General features: G+C 36.0%; 1 long non-coding RNA gene across 2 annotated transcripts; it reads right to left on the bottom strand.

Annotated features, from left to right (window-relative positions):
* Positions 1-1,101: 1,101 nt before the first annotated feature.
* Positions 1,102-24,134, bottom strand: LOC138360202 (uncharacterized). Of its 2 annotated transcripts, none has more exons than XR_011226236.1 (2): positions 24,040-24,134; positions 1,102-1,409 (listed from the first exon to the last, which is right to left on the bottom strand). It is a non-coding gene; the product is annotated as an uncharacterized lncRNA (long non-coding RNA). The 2 variants fall into 2 exon arrangements; XR_011226235.1 differs by lacking the exon at positions 24,040-24,134 and adding an exon at positions 18,064-18,178.
* Between the last annotated feature and the right edge of the window lie 202 nt (positions 24,135-24,336).

Here is a 24,336-nt window from a genome sequence, read left to right as displayed (position 1 = left end):
TGTTGAGTCTCTCCCTGTTTAATGTACCAATGAATAAGATAGCATCTGAGAAATACTCAAATTGGGTAACTCCAATCATATATGCCGATGATATTTTGTTTCAGGGCAAAGATATTTCAAAGGTTCAAACAGTGTTGGACAATTTCGGAAACCTGTGTCACCACATGGGACTGGTGGTTAATGAAGACAAAACTAAAGTTTGAATGTAGAAGTCGGAGGCCCATTATATTGGAAATAAACGGTAAAAATATAGAGAGAGTTAATATATATATATAAATATTTAGGCATATATGTTGGATATACCCATGAGAGTTTGGAAACTGAGATGAACAGACTGTTGGGTCAATGTCGGAAGAAATTACAACCTCTGAAGGCCTTGGCATGCTGTGGAAAGGAGTGGGAGTCCCTGTGCTACGAATGATGTACTTGAGTACTGTAAGATTTCTTATTGATTATGCTGCACCTGTCATTTCTTGTTTTGGTAAAGGTAGGATGGGCAAGTTGGAGAAGATACAAAATGAAGCCGTTGGGGGTCGTTGTGAGCCGCAGGCCGGGCTCTGCTCCCCTTAGCAACCTGAATTTTTGCCCACACTTGTCTTGCAGACGTTTCTCTTCCAATAGAGCTAGTGAACTCTAGCCATTGTCTTTCCCTTTGTAACTCATCTGCAATGTATGTACCTTTACCTGAATAAAAAATCTAATCTATATGCTTAGATATATGCAAATGAGAGAGTAATAGAGCGAAACCTTTAAAATACTGAACAATTTGGAGGATATTGATTCATACAATTTCTTCAAAAGGTCAGATGTAACACGAACAAGGAGCAAAGGTTTCAAGCTCAACAAGCCACAGTGTAGGAGTGACAACAAATGCTTTTTAACCAAAACGATTATGATCATAGCAATAAGGTTTCTAAAACAGTAGGCATTCTTCCAAAGTCAGACACTGTACGATGTTCCTCGCCCTAACCTAGTCACTCAGTATTATTCACTCATTTATCTATGTCTTGTCTATCTATGTCTTAAAGGTTACAAGACGTACATTAGTCAATACAATTGGTGCTTAAAATGTTAAGGATCTGAAACATTGTGAAACACGGGTATTAATAAAAAAAATTATTAGGTAAAATAAATAAAAAAGGCCCAAGGGCCATGAAGTAACAAGAATGCAAGGCTGGCACAAGCTGGCGTAAGTAGGGAAGACGGAAGATTCTTCATATTAAAAGACCCTGCTTCTCCAAGATGGCAGTCACACCCTGCTTGCCCTGGACAATCACCATATGGAGAAGGACTCTTTACTGTGAAGGGAAGTCCACAAATGCAATGCCAGCATGAGTCAGTCTTGAAGGGTAAACGATGATGGCACCCTCACAGAAACACAAAAGCCGAGCAAGCCCAGTGAGGAAGACCTGTTGATGGGAAAGAAGGAGAATTTTTAGTCATACAATTTTTGTTTTATAAGATTCCAAAATATTACATTCATATAAATTTGTGTGAGTATTCTGAGCATTTTGAGCCATCTTGAGTCCGCTCCTCACTAAGCAACTAACTGCCAAAAGATTAAACAACCCCTGGCCCACAAGTGGCATACTGTACAGTGCGCCAAAGTGTTAATAAAACAATTACTGTAAAAAGAAACACGATTATGAAAAATTGAAAATAGAATTTGCCTAGTTACAAAACAAGAAGTTAAGAGATACTCATCAATGATTACCAATATAATGCATATTATATTTGGCATATAATGGCATATAACTTTCAATTGCCAGTGAGAAAAATATTGTTCAAGAGTATAGTTTACTGTAAAACATTTTTTGAATGGGGGCCATCCAAATATGTGCCAAATTTATATGCAAAATATTTATAACTCCAAACGTTATGGCTTCATGAAATGGGATGAAAGTTATGCCTATGGGATGAAATATCTAGAGCATCTAGATCTAACAGTATTTATGTCATGGGTGACTTTAATTTTAGTGGAATAAACTGGGTGAACAAAACAGGGAATAGTGAAGCAGAAGATTTTCTAGAATTAATTGACGATTGCTTTCTTACGCAACACATTAAGGAACCAACGCGGGAAAATAATATTTTAGATTTAGTGTTAACTAACAGGGAAACACAAATTAATGACATCGAAATAGGGAGTGAGCTAGGGAACAGTGATCACAAAGTAATCAGATTTAGCATAGAATGGAATAGACCTGTAGGAAAAAATTCTGTTAAAGTGCCAGATTTTCGAAAAGCTGATTTTAATAGCCTAAGAAATTTTTTGGGTCAAATAGATTGGAAAGTCTTGGGTATGGGGTGTGGGCCGGTCTTAGAGCGAGACATGAACCCAGCGATAAGTGACGTAAAAGAGGATTTCGATGTTGATTTAATATATAACTTATTTAAGAATATTCTAAACAAAGCAACGGAACGTAGTATACCATACAAATTGAATAGATCGAATACTAATGACCCAAAGTGGATAACAAATAATTTAAAGAACCTTATAGGTAAAAAAGAGAGCTTGGTACAAAAGGATCAAGAATGGGGAACTCAGTTTAAAACAGGAATTCATACAACTGGTTAGAAATGTTAAAAAAGAGATTAGGAAAGCAAAAAGAAACTATGAAGTTCGCATAGCAGAGCAAGCAAAGTCAAATCCTAAAGGGTTTTTTCAGTTATATCGAACTAAGACTAGGGGAAGGATAGGTCCATTAAAATCTGAGACAGGTCAAATAACGGATAATGATAAGAACATAAGAACATAAGAACAAAGGTAACTGCAGAAGGCCTATTGGCCCATACGAGGCAGCTCCTATTCTATAACCACCCAATCCCACTCATATACTTGTCCAACCCGCGCTTGAAACAATCGAGGGACCCCACCTCCACAATGCTACGCGGCAACTGGTTCCACAAATCAACAACCCTGTTACTGAACCAGTATTTACCCAAGTCTTTCCTAAATCTAAACTTATCCAATTTATATCCATTGTTTCGTGTTCTGTCCTGTGTTGATACTTTTAATACCCTATTAATATCCCCCCGGTTATGTCCATTCATCCACTTGTAAACCTCTATCATGTCACCCCTAACTCTTCGCCTTTCCAGTGAATGCAACTTAAGCTTTGTTAATCTTTCTTCATATGAAAGATTTCTAATTTGGGGAATTAACTTAGTCATCCTACGCTGGACACGTTCAAGTGAATTTATATCCATTCTATAATATGGCGACCAAAACTGAACTGCATAATCTAAATGGGGCCTAACTAGAGCAAGATATAGCTTGAGAACCACACCAGGTGTCTTGTTACTAACGCTGCGATTAATAAATCCAAGTGTCCGATTTGCCTTATTACGAACATTTATGCATTGATCCTTTTGTAGTGAAGGACCTGGTGACTCTAGTGGGAGCCCTGAGGACAGAGTTGGACTCTCTGCGGGAGGAGGTGCGTCAGCTTAAAAAACAACGAGAAGTAACGAAGGAGGAGACCAGCAGTAAAGGGACCTCGTCTTGGAGAGTTGCGAAAGACAGGGGCCTTAAGAAGACTTTGATAAAGCCGCCTTCAAACGCCATAGCAACTTCAAATTCATTTGACGTTTTGGAGGATGAGTGCTGTGGAGAGACTGTGGATCGCGCAAAAGGGAAAGCAACGAAGAGAAAGGAAGCGCAGGCCCCTCAGAAAGTAAAGGAAGTACCTAAGCAAACATTAGTTGTGGGAGATTCCCAGATAAGGTATTTGGATAGAACGTTTTGTGCTAGAGATAGGGGGAACAGGTTAAGGGTTTGCTATCCCGGAGCTGGCATTGGTGATATTATAAACAACATGAATGATATTATGGCTGGTAATGGGAACAATCCCATTATTTGCATTAGCGTGGGAGGAAATGATGTTGGTCGAGTCAGGAGTGAGGAACTGATTCAGAGGTATAAAACAGCCATAGAGTTAGTTAGGAGCAAGGGAGGAATCCCGATCATATGTGGCATTCTTCCAAGAAAGGGAGTGGGAAATGAATGGATATCGAGGGCACTTGGTGTCAATTGCCGGCTGGAAAGATATTGCAAATCAAATGCAATATCTTTCATAGACAACTGGGAACACTTCTATGGAAGAAATGAAATGTATGCTCGTGATGGGGTGCATCTATCGAGAGCTGGGGTTGTTGCTGTTGCGAACTCGCTAGAAGAAGTGGTTAGAGGTGTTTGTTTGGGTTTAAACTGTTAGTAGATAGAGGTATGGGAATTGATTTGGAGGAAGGAGGTAATAAAAGTATGTGTTTGTGGGAGAAAGGAATTGGCAAAACGATCAGGGAAAGAGAAGGTCCGCAAAATAACAATTCACTTAGGGTATATTACACTAACAGTAGAAGTCTAAGAAATAAAATTAACGAATTAAATGCTCTTGTCTGCACAGAAAAAATAGATATTATTGCACTTACCGAAACGTGGATGAATGTAGAAAATAGAGAACTATTAGCTGAATATCAAATATATGGATTTAAACTATTTCACACAGATAGATATATTAGACGAGGAGGTGGAGTAGCCATATATGTTAGGGACAATTTGAAATGTAGTCTCAAAGAGGGAATCAAAACAGAGCCACACACAGAAACTATTTGGATTGAATTAAACGAAAAAGCTAATAATATTATAATAGGAGTAATATATAGGCCACCAAATTTAGACAGAATGGAAGCAAAGCATCTATGGGATGAAATATCTAGAGCATCTAGATCTAACAGTATTTATGTCATGGGTGACTTTAATTTTAGCGGAATAAACTGGTTGAACAAAACAGGGAATAGTGAAGCAGAAGATTTTCTAGAATTAATTGACGATTGCTTTCTTACGCAACACATTAAGGAACCAACACGGGAAAATAATATTTTAGATTTAGTGTTAACTAACAGGGAAACGCAAATTAATGACATCGAAATAGGGAGTGAGCTAGGGAGCAGTGATCACAAAGAAATCAGATTTAGCATAGAATGGAATAGACCAGTAGGAGAAAATTCTGTTAAAGTGCCAGATTTTCGAAAAGCTGATTTTAATAGCCTAAGAAATTTTTTGGGTCAAATTGATTGGAAAGGCTTGGGTATGGGGTGTGGGCCGGTCTTGGAGCGAGACATGAACCCAGCGATAGGTGACTTAAATGGGGATTTCGATGTGGATTCAATATATAACTTATTTAAGAACATAAGAACAAAGGTAACTGCAGAAGGCCTATTGGCCCATACGAGGCAGCTCCTATTCTATAACCACCCAATCCCACTCATATACTTGTCCAACCCGTGCTTGAAACAATCGAGGGACCCCACCTCCACAATGTTACGCGGCAATTGGTTCCACAAATCAACAACCCTGTTACTGAACCAGTATTTACCCAAGTCTTTCCTAAATCTAAACTTATCCAATTTATATCCATTGTTTCGTGTTCTGTCCTGTGTTGATACTTTTAATACCCTATTAATATCCCCCCGGTTATGTCCATTCATCCACTTGTAAACCTCTATCATGTCACCCCTAACTCTTCGCTTTTCCAGTGAATGCAACTTAAGCTTTGTTAATCTTTCTTCATATGAAAGATTTCTAATTTGGGGAATTAACTTAGTCATCCTACGCTGGACACGTTCAAGTGAATTTATATCCATTCTATAATATGGCGACCAAAACTGAACTGCATAATCTAAATGGGGCCTAACTAGAGCAAGATATAGCTTGAGAACCACACCAGGTGTCTTGTTACTAACGCTGCGATTAATAAATCCAAGTGTCCGATTTGCCTTATTACGAACATTTATGCATTGATCCTTTTGTTTTAAATTCTTACTAATCATAACTCCCAGATCCCTTTCGCAATCCGACTTCGCAATCACAACACCATCTAGCTCGTATCTTGTAACTCTATCATCATTACCTAACCTCAGAACTTTACATTTATCAGCATTAAACTGCATCTGCCAATCCTTTGACCATTTCAAAACCCTATCTAGATCAACTTGAAGTGATAGTGAGTCCTCCTCCGAATTAATTTCCCTACCGATTTTCGTATCATCGGCAAATTTGCAAATGTTGCTACTCAAACCTGAATCTAAATCATTTATATATATTATAAACAACAGAGGTCCCAGGACAGAGCCTTGAGGCACTCCACTTACAACATTTTCCCACTCTGACTTGATTCCATTTATACTAACTCTCTGTTTCCTTTGGTATAGCCATGCCCTAATCCAGCTTAATATAGCACCCCCAATACCATGAGACTCTATTTTTTTAATCAGTCTTTCATGTGGCACTGTATCAAAAGCTTTGCTAAAGTCAAGGTATACAACATCGCAATCCTTACCACTATCAACTGCCTCAACAATGCTAGAATAAAAAGATAACAAATTTGTTAAACATGAACGGCCATTTATAAAACCATGTTGCGACTCAATTATTAATTTATGTTTTTCAAGATGAAGACGAATTTTATTTGCTATTATAGATTCGAGTAACTTTCCCACAATAGACGTTAGGCTAATTGGTCGATAGTTAGACGCAAGTGATCTATCTCCTTTCTTAAAAACTGGTATCACATTAGCAACTTTCCAAAACTCTGGCACTCTGCCTGACTCTATTGATTTATTAAATATGGTTGACAGTGGGTCACAAAGCTCCTCTTTGCATTCTTTAAGCACCCTAGCAAACACTTCATCCGGCCCTGGGGATTTGTTTGGTTTGAGTTTTACTATTTGTTTAAGAACATCCTCCCTGGTAACTGCTAAACTCGTCAACCTGTCCTCGTCCCCACCCACATAGACTTGTTCGGCTGAAGGCATATTGTTAAGTTCCTCTTTAGTAAATACAGATACAAAATATTTATTAAAAATACTACTCATCTCTTCATCACTATCTGTTATTTGACCTGTCTCAGTTTTTAATGGACCTATCCTTTCCCTAGTCTTAGTACGATATAACTGAAAAAACCCTTTAGGATTTGTCTTTGCTTGCCCTGCTATGCGAACTTCATAGTTTCTTTTTGCTTTCCTTATCTCTTTTTTAACATTTCTAACCAGTTGTACGAATTCCTGTTCTAAAGTGACCTCCCCATTTTTAATCCTTTTGTACCAAGCTCTCTTTTTACCTATAAGGTTCTTCAAATTCTTTGTTATCCACTTTGGGTCATTAGTATACGATCTATTCAATTTGTATGGTATACTACGTTCCTGTGCTTTGTTTAGAATATTCTTAAATAAGTTATATATTGAATCCACATCGAAATCCCCATTTAAGTCACCTATCGCTGGGTTCATGTCTCGCTCCAAGACCGGCCCACACCCCATACCCAAGCCTTTCCAATCAATTTGACCCAAAAAATTTCTTAGGCTATTAAAATCAGCTTTTCGAAAATCTGGCACTTTAACAGAATTTTCTCCTACTGGTCTATTCCATTCTATGCTAAATCTGATTTCTTTGTGATCACTGCTCCCTAGCTCACTCCCTATTTCGATGTCATTAATTTGCGTTTCCCTGTTAGTTAACACTAAATCTAAAATATTATTTTCCCGTGTTGGTTCCTTAATGTGTTGCGTAAGAAAGCAATCGTCAATTAATTCTAGAAAATCTTCTGCTTCACTATTCCCTGTTTTGTTCAACCAGTTTATTCCGCTAAAATTAAAGTCACCCATGACATAAATACTGTTAGATCTAGATGCTCTAGATATTTCATCCCATAGATGCTTTGCTTCCATTCTGTCTAAATTTGGTGGCCTATATATTACTCCTATTATAATATTATTAGCTTTTTCGTTTAATTCAATCCAAATAGTTTCTGTGTGTGGCTCTGTTTTGATTCCCTCTTTGAGACTACATTTCAAATTGTCCCTAACATATATGGCTACTCCACCTCCTCGTCTAATATATCTATCTGTGTGAAATAGTTTAAATCCATATATTTGATATTCAGCTAATAGTTCTCTATTTTCTACATTCATCCACGTTTCGGTAAGTGCAATAATATCTATTTTTTCTGTGCAGACAAGAGCATTTAATTCGTTAATTTTATTTCTTAGACTTCTACTGTTAGTGTAATATACCCTAAGTGAATTGTTATTTTGCGGACCTTCTCTTTCCCTGATCGTTTTGCCAATTCCTTTCTCCCACAAACACATACTTTTATTACCTCCTTCCTCCAAATCAATTCCCATACCTCTATCTACTAACAGTTTAAACCCAAACAAACACCTCTAACCACTTCTTCTAACGAGTTCGCAACAGCAACAACCCCAGCTCTCGATAGATGCACCCCATCACGAGCATACATTTCACTTCTTCCATAGAAGTGTTCCCAGTTGTCTATGAAAGATATTGCATTTGATTTGCAATATCTTTCCAGCCGGCAATTGACACCAAGTGCCCTCGATATCCATTCATTTCCCACTCCCTTTCTTGGAAGAATGCCACATATGATCGGGATTCCTCCCTTGCTCCTAACTAACTCTATGGCTGTTTTATACCTCTGAATCAGTTCCTCACTCCTGACTCGACCAACATCATTTCCTCCCACGCTAATGCAAATAATGGGATTGTTCCCATTACCAGCCATAATATCATTCATGTTGTTTATAATATCACCAATGCCAGCTCCGGGATAGCAAACCCTTAACCTGTTCCCCCTATCTCTAGCACAAAACGTTCTATCCAAATACCTTATCTGGGAATCTCCCACAACTAATATTCTAAGAATATTCTAAGAATATTTAAGAATATTCTAAACAAAGCACAGGAACGTAGTATACCATACAAATTGAATCGATCGTATACTAATGACCCAAAGTGGATAACAAAGAATTTGAAGAACCTTATAGGTAAAAAGAGAGCTTGGTACAAAAGGATTAAAAATGGGGAGGTCACTTTAGAACAGGAATTCGTACAACTGGTTAGAAATGTTAAAAAAGAGATAAGGAAAGCAAAAAGAAACTATGAAGTTCGCATAGCAGGGCAAGCAAAGACAAATCCTAAAGGGTTTTTTCAGTTATATCGTACTAAGACTAGGGAAAGGATAGGTCCATTAAAAACTGAGACAGGTCAAATAACAGATAGTGATGAAGAGATGAGTAGTATTTTTAATAAATATTTTGTATCTGTATTTACTAAAGAGGAACTTAACAATATGCCTTCAGCCGAACAAGTCTATGTGGGTGGGGACGAGGACAGGTTGACGAGTTTAGCAGTTACCAAGGAGGATGTTCTTAAACAAATAGTAAAACTCAAACCAAACAAATCCCCAGGGCCGGATGAAGTGTTTGCTAGGGTGCTTAAAGAATGCAAAGAGGAGCTTTGTGACCCACTGTCAACCATATTTAATAAATCAATAGAGCCAGGCAGAGTGCCAGAGTTTTGGAAAGTTGCTAATGTGATACCAGTTTTTAAGAAAGGAGATAGATCACTTGCGTCTAACTATCGACCAATTAGCCTAACGTCTATTGTGGGAAAGTTACTCGAATCTATAATAGCAAATAAAATTCGTCTTCATCTTGAAAAACATAAATTAATAATTGAGTCGCAACATGGTTTTATAAATGGCCGTTCATGTTTAACAAATTTGTTATCTTTTTATTCTAGCATTGTTGAGGCAGTTGATAGTGGTAAGGATTGCGATGTTGTATACCTTGACTTTAGCAAAGCTTTTGATACAGTGCCACATGAAAGACTGATTAAAAAAATAGAGTCTCATGGTATTGGGGGTGCTATATTAAGCTGGATTAGGGCATGGCTATACCAAAGGAAACAGAGAGTTAGTATAAATGGAATCAAGTCAGAGTGGGAAAATGTTGTAAGTGGAGTGCCTCAAGGCTCTGTCCTGGGACCTCTGTTGTTTATAATATATATAAATGATTTAGATTCAGGTTTGAGTAGCAACATTTGCAAATTTGCCGATGATACGAAAATCGGTAGGGAAATTAATTCGGAGGAGGACTCACTATCACTTCAAGTTGATCTAGATAGGGTTTTGAAATGGTCAAAGGATTGGCAGATGCAGTTTAATGCTGATAAATGTAAAGTTCTGAGGTTAGGTAATGATGATAGAGTTACAAGATACGAGCTAGATGGTGTTGTGATTGCGAAGTCGGATTGCGAAAGGGATCTGGGAGTTATGATTAGTAAGAATTTAAAACAAAAGGATCAATGCATAAATGTTCGTAATAAGGCAAATCGGACACTTGGATTTATTAATCGCAGCGTTAGTAACAAGACACCTGGTGTGGTTCTCAAGCTATATCTTGCTCTAGTTAGGCCCCATTTAGATTATGCAGTTCAGTTTTGGTCGCCATATTATAGAATGGATATAAATTCACTTGAACGTGTCCAGCGTAGGATGACTTAGTTAATTCCCCAAATTAGAAATCTTTCATATGAAGAAAGATTAACAAAGCTTAAGTTGCATTCACTGGAAAGGCGAAGAGTTAGGGGTGACATGATAGAGGTTTACAAGTGGATGAATGGACATAACCGGGGGGATATTAATAGGGTATTAAAAGTATCAACACAGGACAGAACACGAAACAATGGATATAAATTGGATAAGTTTAGATTTAGGAAAGACTTGGGTAAATACTGGTTCAGTAACAGGGTTGTTGATTTGTGGAACCAGTTGCCGCGTAGCATTGTGGAGGTGGGGTCCCTCGATTGTTTCAAGCGCGGGTTGGACAAGTATATGAGTGGGATTGGGTGGTTATAGAATAGGAGCTGCCTCGTATGGGCCAATAGGCCTTCTGCAGTTACCTTTGTTCTTATGTTCTTATGTTCTTATGTTTTAAATTCTTACTAATCATAACTCCCAGATCCCTTTCGCAATCCGACTTCGCAATCACAACACCATCTAGCTCGTATCTTGTAACTCTATCATCATTACCTAACCTCAGAACTTTACATTTATCAGCATTAAACTGCATCTGCCAATCCTTTGACCATTTCAAAACCCTATCTAGATCAACTTGAAGTGATAGTGAGTCCTCCTCCGAATTAATTTCCCTACCGATTTTCGTATCATCGGCAAATTTGCAAATGTTGCTACTCAAACCTGAATCTAAATCATTTATATATATTATAAACAACAGAGGTCCCAGGACAGAGCCTTGAGGCACTCCACTTACAACATTTTCCCACTCTGACTTGATTCCATTTATACTAACTCTCTGTTTCCTTTGGTATAGCCATGCCCTAATCCAGCTTAATATAGCACCCCCAATACCATGAGACTCTATCTTTTTAATCAGTCTTTCATGTGGCACTGTATCAAAAGCTTTGCTAAAGTCAAGGTATACAACATCGCAATCCTTACCACTATCAACTGCCTCAACAATGCTAGAATAAAAAGATAACAAATTTGTTAAACATGAACGGCCATTTATAAAACCATGTTGCGACTCAATTATTAATTTATGTTTTTCATAAAGGAGATGAGTAGTATTTTTAACAAATATTTTATATCTGTATTTACTAAAGAAGAACTTAACAATATGCCTTCAGTCGAACAAGTCTATGTGGGTGAGGATGAGGACAGGTTGACTAGTTTAGTAGTTACCAGGGAGGATGTAATTAAACAATTAGTAAAACTAAAACCAAACAAATCCCCAGGGCCGGATGAAGTGTTTGCCAGGGTGCTTAAAGAATACAAAGAGGAGCTTTCCGAGCCACTGTCTACCATATTTAATAAATCAATAGAGTCAGGCAGAGTGCCAGAGTCATGGAAGGCAGCTAATGTGAACATAACATAAGAACAAAGGCAACTGCAGAAGGCCTGTTGGCCCATACGAGGCAGCTCCTAGAATTTAGGCAGCTCCTAAAAATGTGGTACCAATTTTTAAGAAAGGAGATAGATCACTTGCGTCAAACTATCGGCTAATTAGCCTAACGTCTATTGTGGGAAAGTTACTTGAATCAATAATTGCAAATACAATTCGTCTCCATCTTGAAAAACATAAATTAATAAATGAGTCGCAACATGGTTTTACAAATGGCCGTTCATGTTTAACAAATTTGCTAACTTTTTTTTCCAGCATAGTTGAGGCAGTTGATAGTGGTAAGGATTGTGATGTTGTGTACCTTGACTTTAGCAAAGCTTTTGATACAGTGCCACATGAAAGACTAATTAAAAAAATAGAAGCTCATGGTATTGGGGGTGCTATATTAAGTTGGATTAGGGCATGGCTATTCCAAAGGCAACAGAGAGTTAGTATAAATGGGGTTAAGTCAGAGTGGGATAATGTTGTTAGTGGAGTACCTCAGGGCTCTGTCCTGGGACCTCTGTTGTTTATAATATATATAAATGATTTAGATTCAGGTTTGAGTAGCAACATTTGCAAATTTGCCGATGATACGAAAATCGGCAGGGAAATTAATTCGGAGGAGGACTTACTATCACTTCAAGTTGGTTTTGAAATGGTCAAAGGATTAGCAAATGCAGTTTAATGCTGATAAATGTAAAGTTCTGAGGCTAGGCAATGATGATAGAGTTACAAGATACGAGCTAGATGGTGTTGAGATTGCGAAAGGGATCTGGGAGTTATGATTAGTAAGAATTTAAAACAAATGGATCAATGCATGAATGTTCGTAATAAGGCGAATAGGACACTGGGATTTATTAATCGAAGCGTTAGTAACAAGACACCTGGTGTGGTTCTTAAGCTATATCTTGCTCTAGTTAGGCCCCATTTAGATTATGCAGTTCAGTTTTGGTCGCCGTATTATAGAATGGATATAAATTCGCTTGAACGTGTCCAACGTAGGATGACTAAGTTAATTCCCCAAATTAGAAATCTTTCATATGAAGAGAGATTAACAAAGCCTAAGTTGCATTCACTGGAAAGGCGAAGAGTTAGGGGTGACATGATAGAGGTTTACAAGTGGATGAATGGATATAACAGGGGGGATATTAATAGGGTATTAAAAATATCAACACAAGACAGAACACGAAAAATGGGTATAAATTGGATAAGTTTAGATTTAGGAAAGACTTGGGTAAATACTGGTTCAGTAACAGGGTTGTTGATTTGTGGAACCAATTGCCTCGTAACGTGGTGGAGGTGGGGTCCCTCGACTGTTTCAAGCGCGGGTTGGACAAGTATATGAGTGGGATTGGGTGGTTATAGATAGTATTTGCCGATGATACGAAATTCCAAACCAATTGGAATTACGCGGAACCAATTGCCGCGTAACATTGTGGAGGTGGGGTCCCTCGATTGTTTCAAGCATGGGTTGGACATGTATATGAGTGGGATTGGGTGGTTATAAATAGGAGCTGCCTCGTATGGGCCAATAGGCCTTCTGCAGTTGCCTTTGTTCTTATGTTATGTTCTTATAGGAGCTGCCTCGTATGGGCCAATAGGCCTTCTGCAGTTACCTTTGTTCTTATGTTCTTTATGACAAATCGATTCATTAGGAACCTTAGCACTATGAACTTTGCACATAATATGTAAAAATGGTGAGAATCGGTCAGAAAATGAAATTTTTATTACGTTTCAAAAGTATAAATTGTTTTTCACAGAGAAAAATGCATCTAAAGTTCTCAACAATAAATATAGTACTTCTAATTTATAACATATCTTGTAGGTTATAATTAGGATTGTTTGGCATTCGTACTCGAATATGTGAAAGTTGTGGGTCAATATGTATTGAAATGAAGTCACGAAAAAAACAAAAAAATATCTCGGGATAAGTTAGAGAAAACTGAAAAAACAGACACTGGGCCCCTTAACAGTCTAACAGTAGGTTAGACATATACATGAATGAGATTGGGTGGATATAAATAGGAGCTGCCTCGTATGGGCCAATAGGCCTTCTGCAGTTACCTTCATTCTCATGTTTATTATAACAAAACATGTATGTTGCAATACCTTATTTCCTATTTATTAGTGATAAGGCCCTCATCTCGTCCTCATTAATGAATACAAGCTAAATAGACAGAGTAGTGTTTGACCTCTGCAAATAAATCTGCCAAAAAAATAAAAGTCACAACTTCGGCCACCTGTGGCTAATTTACATGTTGACCAATTTCGTTCAAACTTCACATGCTTAGTGCCGGATATGTATTCTCCAATATGTAGAAGTCACAACAAAATCCACATAGAAACAAAGGAGAGAAAAAAAATAAAGTGGATGTCTTCTTTTTGTATAGACATAATAAATATTGCCATTTGGCTATGTATTTACATGATATATAATAGAATACAGCATAAAGGAGAGAAAAAAAATAAAGTGGATGTCTTCTTTTTGTATAGACATAATAAATATTGCCATTTGGCTATGTATTTACATGATATATAATAGAATACAGCATAAAACAAAATAAGAGGGGTGGTAGGAGAAGAAAAGATTAGTGTTCAGTGAGAATCCACAAGGTCTTCTCTGAATACTCTTTATTTTCTTCAAGGCTGTGGGTCCCTACAATTGCACCAGAGGTGGTACACACCCCTATTATTATTTACACAGGTGAGTAAAAATAGGTGATTACACACACGGTGTCAGCAAACTTAGCCTCCAAACACACACACAAATGGTATCAGCAAGCTTAGCCTCCAAACACACACACACAGAAAATGGGGACATTGAAACAGTTGATAAACTTGATTTCAAGAGAGAGAGGTCACTATGGGGAATTTCAAAATTTTGTTAATAAGTAATTGGGCAGACTTGTTGCTAGACAGGGAAGTAAATTAAATGTATGCCAAATTTTGCAAAATATACAATGAAGGCACACAAACATTCATACCAAAACAGAGATGCAGGGCCAGAAAACAGGATTGGTTCAACAGAAATTGCGAGAGGGCCACAGACCAAAAGACACAAAAATGGAATGAAAGACATTGAAAAACTACAAGCAGATGTCAACAAAGTTTTCGATTGGGCAGCAGAAAATAACATGATGTTTAACAGTGATAAATTTCAGGTACGGCAAAAATGAGGATCTGAAACATAATACAGGGTACAAAACACAATCGAATCTTCCCATAGAAGAAAAACAGCATGTCAAGGATTTGGGAATAATGATGTCCGACGATCTAACGTTTAGGGAGCATAACCAAGCAAATATTGCGTCAGCCAGAAAAATGATCGGATGGATTATGAGAACTTTCAAATCCAGGGATCCCATCACAATGGTTGTACTCTTCAAGTCACTTATGTTGTCCCGTCTCGAATACTGCTCAGTATTCACTTTCCCCTTCAGAGCAGGAGAGATTGCTGAAATAGAGGGAATACAGAGAACATATACGGCACGCATAGACGAGATAAAACACCTAAATTATTGGGATCGTCTCAAAGCTCTCCAAATGTACTCTCTAGAACGGAGACGAGAGAGATACCAAATAATATACACATGGAAGATACTGGAGGGCCAGGTCCCAAATCTACACAGTAAAATAACAACGTACTGGAGTGAACGATATGGAAAAAAATGCAAGATTGAACCAGTGAAGAGCAGAGGTGCCATAGGCACAATCAGAGAGCACTGTATAAACATCAGAGGTCCGCGGTTGTTCAACGTCCTCCCAGCGAGCATAAGAAATATTGCCGGAACAACCGTGGACATCTTCAAGAGAAAACTGGACTGTTTTCTAAGAGAAGTTCCGGATCAGCCGGGCTGTGGTGAGTATGTGGCCCTGCGGGCCGCTCCAAGCAACAGCCTGGTGGACCAAACTCTCACAAGTCGAGCCTGGCCTCGGGCCGGGCTTGGGGAGTAGAAGAGCAGAACCCCATCAAGCAGGTATCAATATAGAAAGAAGGGAAACCCCCAATCATACCAGCGATACAAAGATGCGAGAAACAAATATACAGCAGTAAGGGGAGAGGCAGAAATTTTTTTTTAAAAAGGGATAATGGATAATTGTAAAACAGAACTGGGCCTATTCTACAAATTCATAAACAACAAATTGCAGGTAAAGGATAATATCCAGAGGTTGAAAATAGGAAACAGATTCACGGAAGATGATAATGCAATGTGTGAAACATTAAACGAAAAGCTCCAAAGTGTGTTTATACAAAATGAAATCTTAAGAGAACCAGACACAATAAGAATTTCTGAGAACATCATAGAGCGTATAGAGGTGTCTAGAGATGAAGTGGAAAATATGCTAAAGGAGCTAAGTAAGAACAAAGCAGTTGGTTCAGATGGAGATTCACCATGGGTTCTGTGAGAATGTGCATCTTAGCTCAGCCTTCCACTTCACCTGATCTTTCAGGCATCCCTGTGTACAGGAGTCATAGCAAACATGTGGAAAAAGGCTAACATAGTTCCAATCTACAAAAGTGGCAACAGGGAAGACCCCACCCCCCTCAATTATAAACCTGAATCATTGACAAGTGTAACAGTGAAAAGATTGAAAAAAATAATAAAAACTAAATGGGTAGAACACCTGGAGAGAAATTATATAATATTACACAGACAGTACTGTTTTCGATCTGGAAGATCCTGTGTATCGAATTTACTGTTTCTATGATTGAGCCACAGAGATTTTAAAGGAAAAAGGTAGTTGGGTTGACTCCATCTATCTAGACATAAAAAAGGCTTTCGACAGAGTTCCACATAAGAGGTTGTTCTGGAAACTAGAAAATTTTGGATGGGTGACAGGTAAGCTTCTAACATGGCTGAAAAATGTTCTGACTGATAGAAAAATGAGGGCAGTAATCAGAGGCAATCGGACTGGAGAAGTGTCACAAGTGGAGTACCACAGTACATGCACCAGTAATGTTCATTGTCTACATAAAAGATCTACCAGTTGGAATACAGAATTATATAAACATGTTTGCTGATGATGCTAAGATAATGGGATGGATAAGAAATTCAGATGATTGTCATGCCTTTCAAGAAGACCTGGACAAAATAAGTATATGGAGCACCACTTGACAAATGAAATTTAATGTGAATAAATGCCATGTTATGGAATGTGGAATAGAACAAAGATCCCACACAACCTATAGATTATGTGAGAAATCTTTATATAATTCTGATAAAGAAAGAGGTCTAGGGTTGATTCAAGATAGAAAACTATCACTTGAGGCCCACATAAAGAACGTTGTGTGAGGAGCCTATGCCACGCTTTCTAACTTCAGAATTTCGTTTAAATACATGGATGGCGAAATACTAAAGAAATTGTTCACGAGTTTTGTTCGGCCAAGGCTAGAATATGCAGCGGTTGTGTGGTGCCCATATCTTAAGAAGTACATCAACAAACTGGAAAAGGTGCAAAGACATGCTACTAAGTGGCTCCCAGAACTAAAGGGCAAGAGCTATGTGGAGAAGTCAGAGGCATTAAATATGCAAAAACTAGAAGACAAAAAAAGGTGATAAAATCACTATGTACAAAATAGTAACAGGAATTTATAAAATCGATAGGGAAGATTTCCCGAGACCTGGAACTTCAAGGACAAAAGGTCATAGATTTAAACTAACTAAACAAAGAAGCCAAAGAAATATACAAAAATTTCCTTTCGCATACAGAGTGGTACACGGTTGGAACAAGTTAAGTGAGAAGGTGGTGGCGGCCAAGACACTCAGTAGTTTCAAAGCATTATGTGACAAAGAGTGCTGGGTAAACGGGACACCACGAGCGTAGCTCTAATCCTGTAACTACACTTAGGTAATTACATATGGTGTCAGCAAGCTTACCGTCGAAACACACACAAACAGCCTGCCTATTATTCAAGGCCTTCTCTGAGTACTCTTTATTTTCTTCTCTGAGGCTATAGGTCCCTAATCATGCACCAGAGGTGGTACAACTTTTAAGTTTTTAACTACTGCACTGAGCACCTGATTTTGGCAAAGACTTCTTAGTGCAATTATCAAGGACATAGTTCTGGTATTTGTTTGTTTATAAATATTCAGGTATAGTTAATGTGAAAATGTTTCAAAACTCAACAATTTATATTTCAAAACAAAAAGAGTAATGAAAACATTACAAAACATTAAAATATAGCCTAATTAATTAATAATAAAATAGCACAACTCTCAGAATGCCTAAAGGTGCTTTGAGCAATGAAGTAGTTAATTTTATATATATAATATTATATATATAATATATATTTACCTGTGACTACTGCTTAGCAAAAATTTGATCTCTGTGAAAATTGGTTTCGTCATTGCTAGGAGATATTTTAAGACCATGATTTGCTGTGGATGGCACTGTAGTCTTCAAGTCATCATTATAAAAATAGAGGTAATCTTTTAAAATGTAAATTTTGTATAAAAAAAAATGCAAAAATAAATTGCAAGAATAATATGAAGTTATTATACAATTTTTTTTAATTATTTAAATATTTGTGAGACATTATTAAGAAATGTATGAAGTACAGATTCTCTAAGACCTGATATGTATCTGCTTATGTTCCACCACATTACATTCAGGGCTGAAGAGAAAACACAGCCAGTAAGGTAATGATCACTTAGGATGGACTGGGATGCTACATGTAGGTTGGGGCTAAGCTGCGTGAGGCTAGGATGCCCAGCCTGTCTTGTCTGGGCTGGGCTAGGCAACACTAGGAAGGAGTCAACAAATCTCTGGAGTGCCTTACTTTTCCTGATATCCTTAAAAAAGCAAGAATGATGCCATTTTATAAAGGAGGCGAGACAGCAGACATAAACAATTAAAGAAAAATATCAGATCTACTTATACTTTCAAAAATATTTGATTTTTTTTTTTACAAACATCTCTTCCTACTTTGTAAAATTCAACATGAATACAAACACACACACACATCCCTAGGAAGCAGCCCATAGCAGCTGTCTAACTCCCAGGTACTTACTTACTGTTAGGTGAACCAGATATAGAGAATAACCACAAAATGCTATCTTTATAAGAACTATCTTGTAAAGCCACTAGTACGCACAGCATTTCAGGCAGGATATATATAATATATATATATCTATATATATATATATATATATATATATATATATATATATATATATATATATATATATATATATATATATATATATATATATATATATATTATGAATACATACATACGGGGCAAAGAGCCAGAGCTCAACCACCGCAAGCACAACTAGGTGAGTACACACACACACATAATATATATATATATATATATATATATATATATATATATATATATATATATATATATATATATATATATATATATATATATATGTCGTACCTAGTAGCCAGAACGCACTTCTCTGCCTACTATGCATGGCTCGATTTGCCTAATAAGCCAAGTTTTCCTGAATTAATATATTTTCTCTAAATTTTTTCTTATGAAATGATAAAGCTACTCATTTCATTATGTATGAGGTCAATTTTTTTTTTATTGGAGTTAAAATTAACGTCGATATATGACCGAACCTAACCAACCCTACCTAACCTAACCTAACCTATCTTTATTGGTTAGGTTTGGTTAGGTAGCCGAAAAAGTTAGGTTAGGTTAGGTAGGTTAGGTAGTCGAAAAACAATTATTTCATGAAAACTTGGCTTATTAGGCAAATCGGGCCTTGCATAGTAGGCAAAGAAGTGCGTTCTGGCTACTAGGTACGATATATATATATATATATATATATATATATATGTCGTACCTAGTAGCCAGAACTCACTTCTCAGCCTACTATTCAAGGCCCGATTTGCCTAATAAGCCAAGTTTTCCTGAATTAATATATTTACTATAATTTTTTTCTTATGAAATGATAAAGCAACCCTTTTCTCTATGTATGAGGTCAATTTTTTTTTATTGGAGTTAAAATTAACGTAGATATATGACCGAACCTAACCAACCCTACCTAACCTAACCTAACCTATATTTATAGGTAAGGTTAGGTTAGGTAGCCAAAAAAAGCTAGGTTAGGTTAGGTTAGGTAGGTTAGGTAGACGAAAAAACATTAATTCATGACAACTTGGCTTATTAGGCAAATCGGGCTTTGAATAGTAGGCTGAGAAGTGCGTTCTGGCTATTAGGTACGACATATATATATATATATATATATATATATATATATATATATATATATATATATATATATATATATATATATATATATGTCGTACCTAGTAGCCAGAACTCACTTTTTGGCCTACTATGCAAGGCCCGGTTTGCCTAATAAGCCAAGTTTTCCTGAATTATTGTATTTTCTCTAATTTTTTTCTTATGAAATGATAAAGCTACCCATTTCATTATGTATGAGGTCAATTTTTTTTATTGGAGTTAAAATTAACGTAGATATATGACCGAACCTAACCAACCCTACCTAACCTAACCTAACCTATCTTTATAGGTTAGGTTTGGTTAGGTAGCCGAAAAAGTTAGGTTAGGTTAGGTTAGGTAGGTTAGGTAGTCGAAAAACAATTAATTCATGAAAACTTGGCTTATTAGGCAAAACGGGCCTTGCATAGTAGGGTGAGAAGTGCGTTCTGGCTACTAGGTACGACATATATATATATATATATATATATATGTCGTACCTAGTAGCCAGAACGTACTTCTCAGCCTATTATGCAAGGCCCGATTTGCCTAATAAGCCAAGTTTTCATGAATTAATGTTTTTTCGACTACCTAACCTACCTAACCTAACCTAACCTAGCTTTTTTGGCTACCTAACCCAACCTAACCTATAAAGATAGGTTAGGTTAGGTTAGGTAGGGTTGGTTAGGTTCGGTCATATATCAACGTTAATTTTAACTCCAATAAAAAAAATTGACCTCATACATAATGAAATGGGTAGCTTTATCATTTCATGAGAAAAAAATTTGAGAAAATATATTAATTCAGGAAATCTTGGCTTATTAGGCAAATCGGGCCTTGCATAGTAGGCTGAGAAGTGCGTTCTGGCTACTAGGTACGTATATATATATATATATGTACGTGTATATATATATATATATGTCGTACCTAGTAGCCAGAACTCACTTCTCAGCCTACTATGCGAGGCCTGATTTGCCTAATAAGCCAAGTTTTACTGAATTAATATATTTTCTCTAATTTTTTTCTTATGAAATGATAAAGCTACCCATTTCATTATGTATGAGGTCAATTTTTTTTTATTGGAGTTAAAATTAACGTAGATATATGACCGAACCTAACCAACCCTACCTAACCTAACCTAACCTATCGTTATAGGTAAGGTTAGGTTAGGTAGCCGAAAACGTTAGGTTAGGTTAGGTTAGGTAGGTTAGGTTGTCGAAAAAACATTAATTCATGAAAACTAGGCTTATTAGGCAAATCGGGCCTAGCATAGTAGGCTGAGAAGTGAGTTCTGGCTACTAGGTACGACATATATATATATATATATATATATATATATATATATATATATATATATATATATATATATATATATATATATATATATATATATATATATGTCGTACCTAGTAGCCAGAACTCACTTCTCAGCCTACTATTCAAGGCCCGATTTGCCTAATAAGCCAAGTTTTCCTGAATTAATATATTTACTATAATTTTTTTCTTATGAAATGATAAAGCAACCCTTTTCTCTATGTATGAGGTAAATTTTTTTTTATTGGAGTTAAAAATAACGTAGATATATGACCGAACCTAACCAACCCTACCTAACCTAACCTAGCCTATATTTATAGGTAAGGTTAGGTTAGGTAGCCAAAAAAAGCTAGGTTAGGTTAGGTTAGGTAGGTTAGGTAGACGAAAAAACATTAATTCATGAAAACTTGGCTTATTAGGCAAATCGGGCCTTGAATACTAGGCTGAGAAGTGCGTTCTGGCTATTAGGTACGACATATATATATATATATATATATATATATATATATATATATATATATATATATATATATATATATATATATATATATATATATATATACTGTATATATATATATATATATATAAATATAAATATATATATATATATATTTATATATATATATATATATATATATATATATATATATATATATATATATATATATATATATATATATATATATATATACGTATATATATATAATATATATATATATATATATATATATATATATATATATATATATATGTATATATATATATATATATATATATATATATATACATATATATATATATATATATATATATATATATATATATATATATATATATATATATATATATATATACAGTATATATATATGAGTGTCAGACCATGGAGGAATGATTTTTTTTAATTTAATTTATATAAAAAATTATTCCTTCTGAAGATGTATTAATATATGAAAGTACTTAAGGAAATTCCTGTTTCAATTCTTCCTTCGTGGTCTGACACTGTCACATTTTTCTTCAAGTGTTAATTTTTGTGATTTACACACACGTGGCATGTTTACACACACATTATTTATATTATATATATATAAATATATATATATATATATATATATATATATATATATATATATATATATATATATATATATATATATATATATATATATTATTAAATATGACCGAAAAAGTAAGATTAATAATTCTAACATGAATTTTCTCTATCTTTCGTACATTTCGTTTCACTGTTGGAGGTAAATAAAAAATCAATTCTCCAAAATTCATTTTTATTTCTAGTCTGACGCGACACGAGCGCGTTTCGTAAAACTTATTACATTTTCAAAGACTTTAGTTCACAAATACACAACTGAATAGAACTTACGCATCTCCGATTTTATATCTACATTTGAGTGAGGTGAAAGGGGTGATGTGGCATTAACACAAGACAGAACAAGATGTGGTATTAATAGGGTATTAATTTCATCAACATGAAATTATTGAAATTATTGAAATCATCAACATGAAATGTTGATGAAATTAATACCCTATTAATACCACATCTTGTTCTGTCTTGTGTTAATGCCACATCACCCCTTCCACCTCACTCAAATGTAGATATAAAATCGGAGATGCGTAAGTTCTATTCAGTTGTGTATTTGTGAACTAAAGTCTTTGAAAATGTAATAAGTTTTACGAAACGCGCTCGTGTCGCGTCAGACTAGAAATAAAAATGAATTTTGGAGAATTGATTTTTGATTTACCTCCAACAGTGAAACGAAATGTACGAAAGATTGAGAAAATTCGTGTTAGAATTATTAATCTTACTTTTTCGGTCATATTTAATAATATATGTCTACAGGAAAGACTGCTACCAAAATATACTAATATATATATATATATATATATATATATATATATATATATATATATATATATATATATATATATATATATATATATATATATATATATAATCAAGTGTTAATTTTTGTGATTTACACACACATGGCATGTTTACACACACATTATTTATATTATATAATATATATATAAATATATATGGAACCCTCAACCCTATAAGTGGAGGGTTCCTACAAACTCAACCAGAGGTGGTACCCTCTATATATAAATTAAAAAAACTAGGCTATGCTAAATCTAGGCAGGGATTGGCTTCGCTAAGCTGGTCAAGGCTTGGCTAGGGTAGGAAGGACTGGTCATGTTTAAAAGCTAGGCAAGACTAGGTAAGGGTATACTGGGATAGGCTTGGCTACGGTAGGCTAGGAAGAGGTAAACTAGGATAAGCAAGGCTGTGCAAGCACTATGCACAGCTAGAACTAACTATGCTAAGATGGTTTAAGCTGGGCTAGGTTAGGATAAGCTGGGCCATGCAGGGCCCCGATTGACTAGTGGAGTCTAATGGTCTAACCTTCTAGCTAGTTTGCTGACCTAAGAGTGTAAATGCCTAGCCCCTAACCTGAGATATATACAAGAGTTGTTACATTCTTGTACAGCCACTAGTACGCGTAGCGTTTCGGGCAGGTTCCTGGAATACGATCCCCGCTGCGAAGAATCGTTTTTTCATCCAAGTACACATTTTACTGTTGCGTTAAACAGAGGCTACAGTTAAGGATTTGCGCCCAGCAAATCTTCCCCGGCCAGGATAGGAACCCATGACATAGCGCCCGCGGAACGCCAGTCGAGTGTCCTACCACTACACCACCTGCTGCTATATTATTATACAAGAAATATTACTTATTATAATCGTAAATACTAAATACCTGGATAACACAGGTGGCCTGTTGTTGTGTTGATTTAGGGGTGAAGATCGTGGGATCGGATGCGAGCCACCTGCACCATGCTTTCTAAGGCGTCCATCTTATAACAAAAACAAATCCGTGCATTCATACACAAACAGAGACCCCGTGGTTATTCGAATACTTGCAATTCTTTTACTTAAAATAATAACAATTAGATTAATAATAATTAACATAATTTTTACTCAAGATTCACAAAAATCATTAATACTATTTTAAAAGAAAATTTAAAAGACATCTAAAAACAGGTATACAGACTTT

This window comes from Procambarus clarkii, unplaced genomic scaffold, assembly GCF_040958095.1.
Source record: "Procambarus clarkii isolate CNS0578487 unplaced genomic scaffold, FALCON_Pclarkii_2.0 HiC_scaffold_100, whole genome shotgun sequence".
Taxonomy (NCBI): Eukaryota; Metazoa; Arthropoda; class Malacostraca; order Decapoda; family Cambaridae; genus Procambarus; species Procambarus clarkii.
This window is presented reverse-complemented; position numbering and strand designations above follow the sequence as displayed.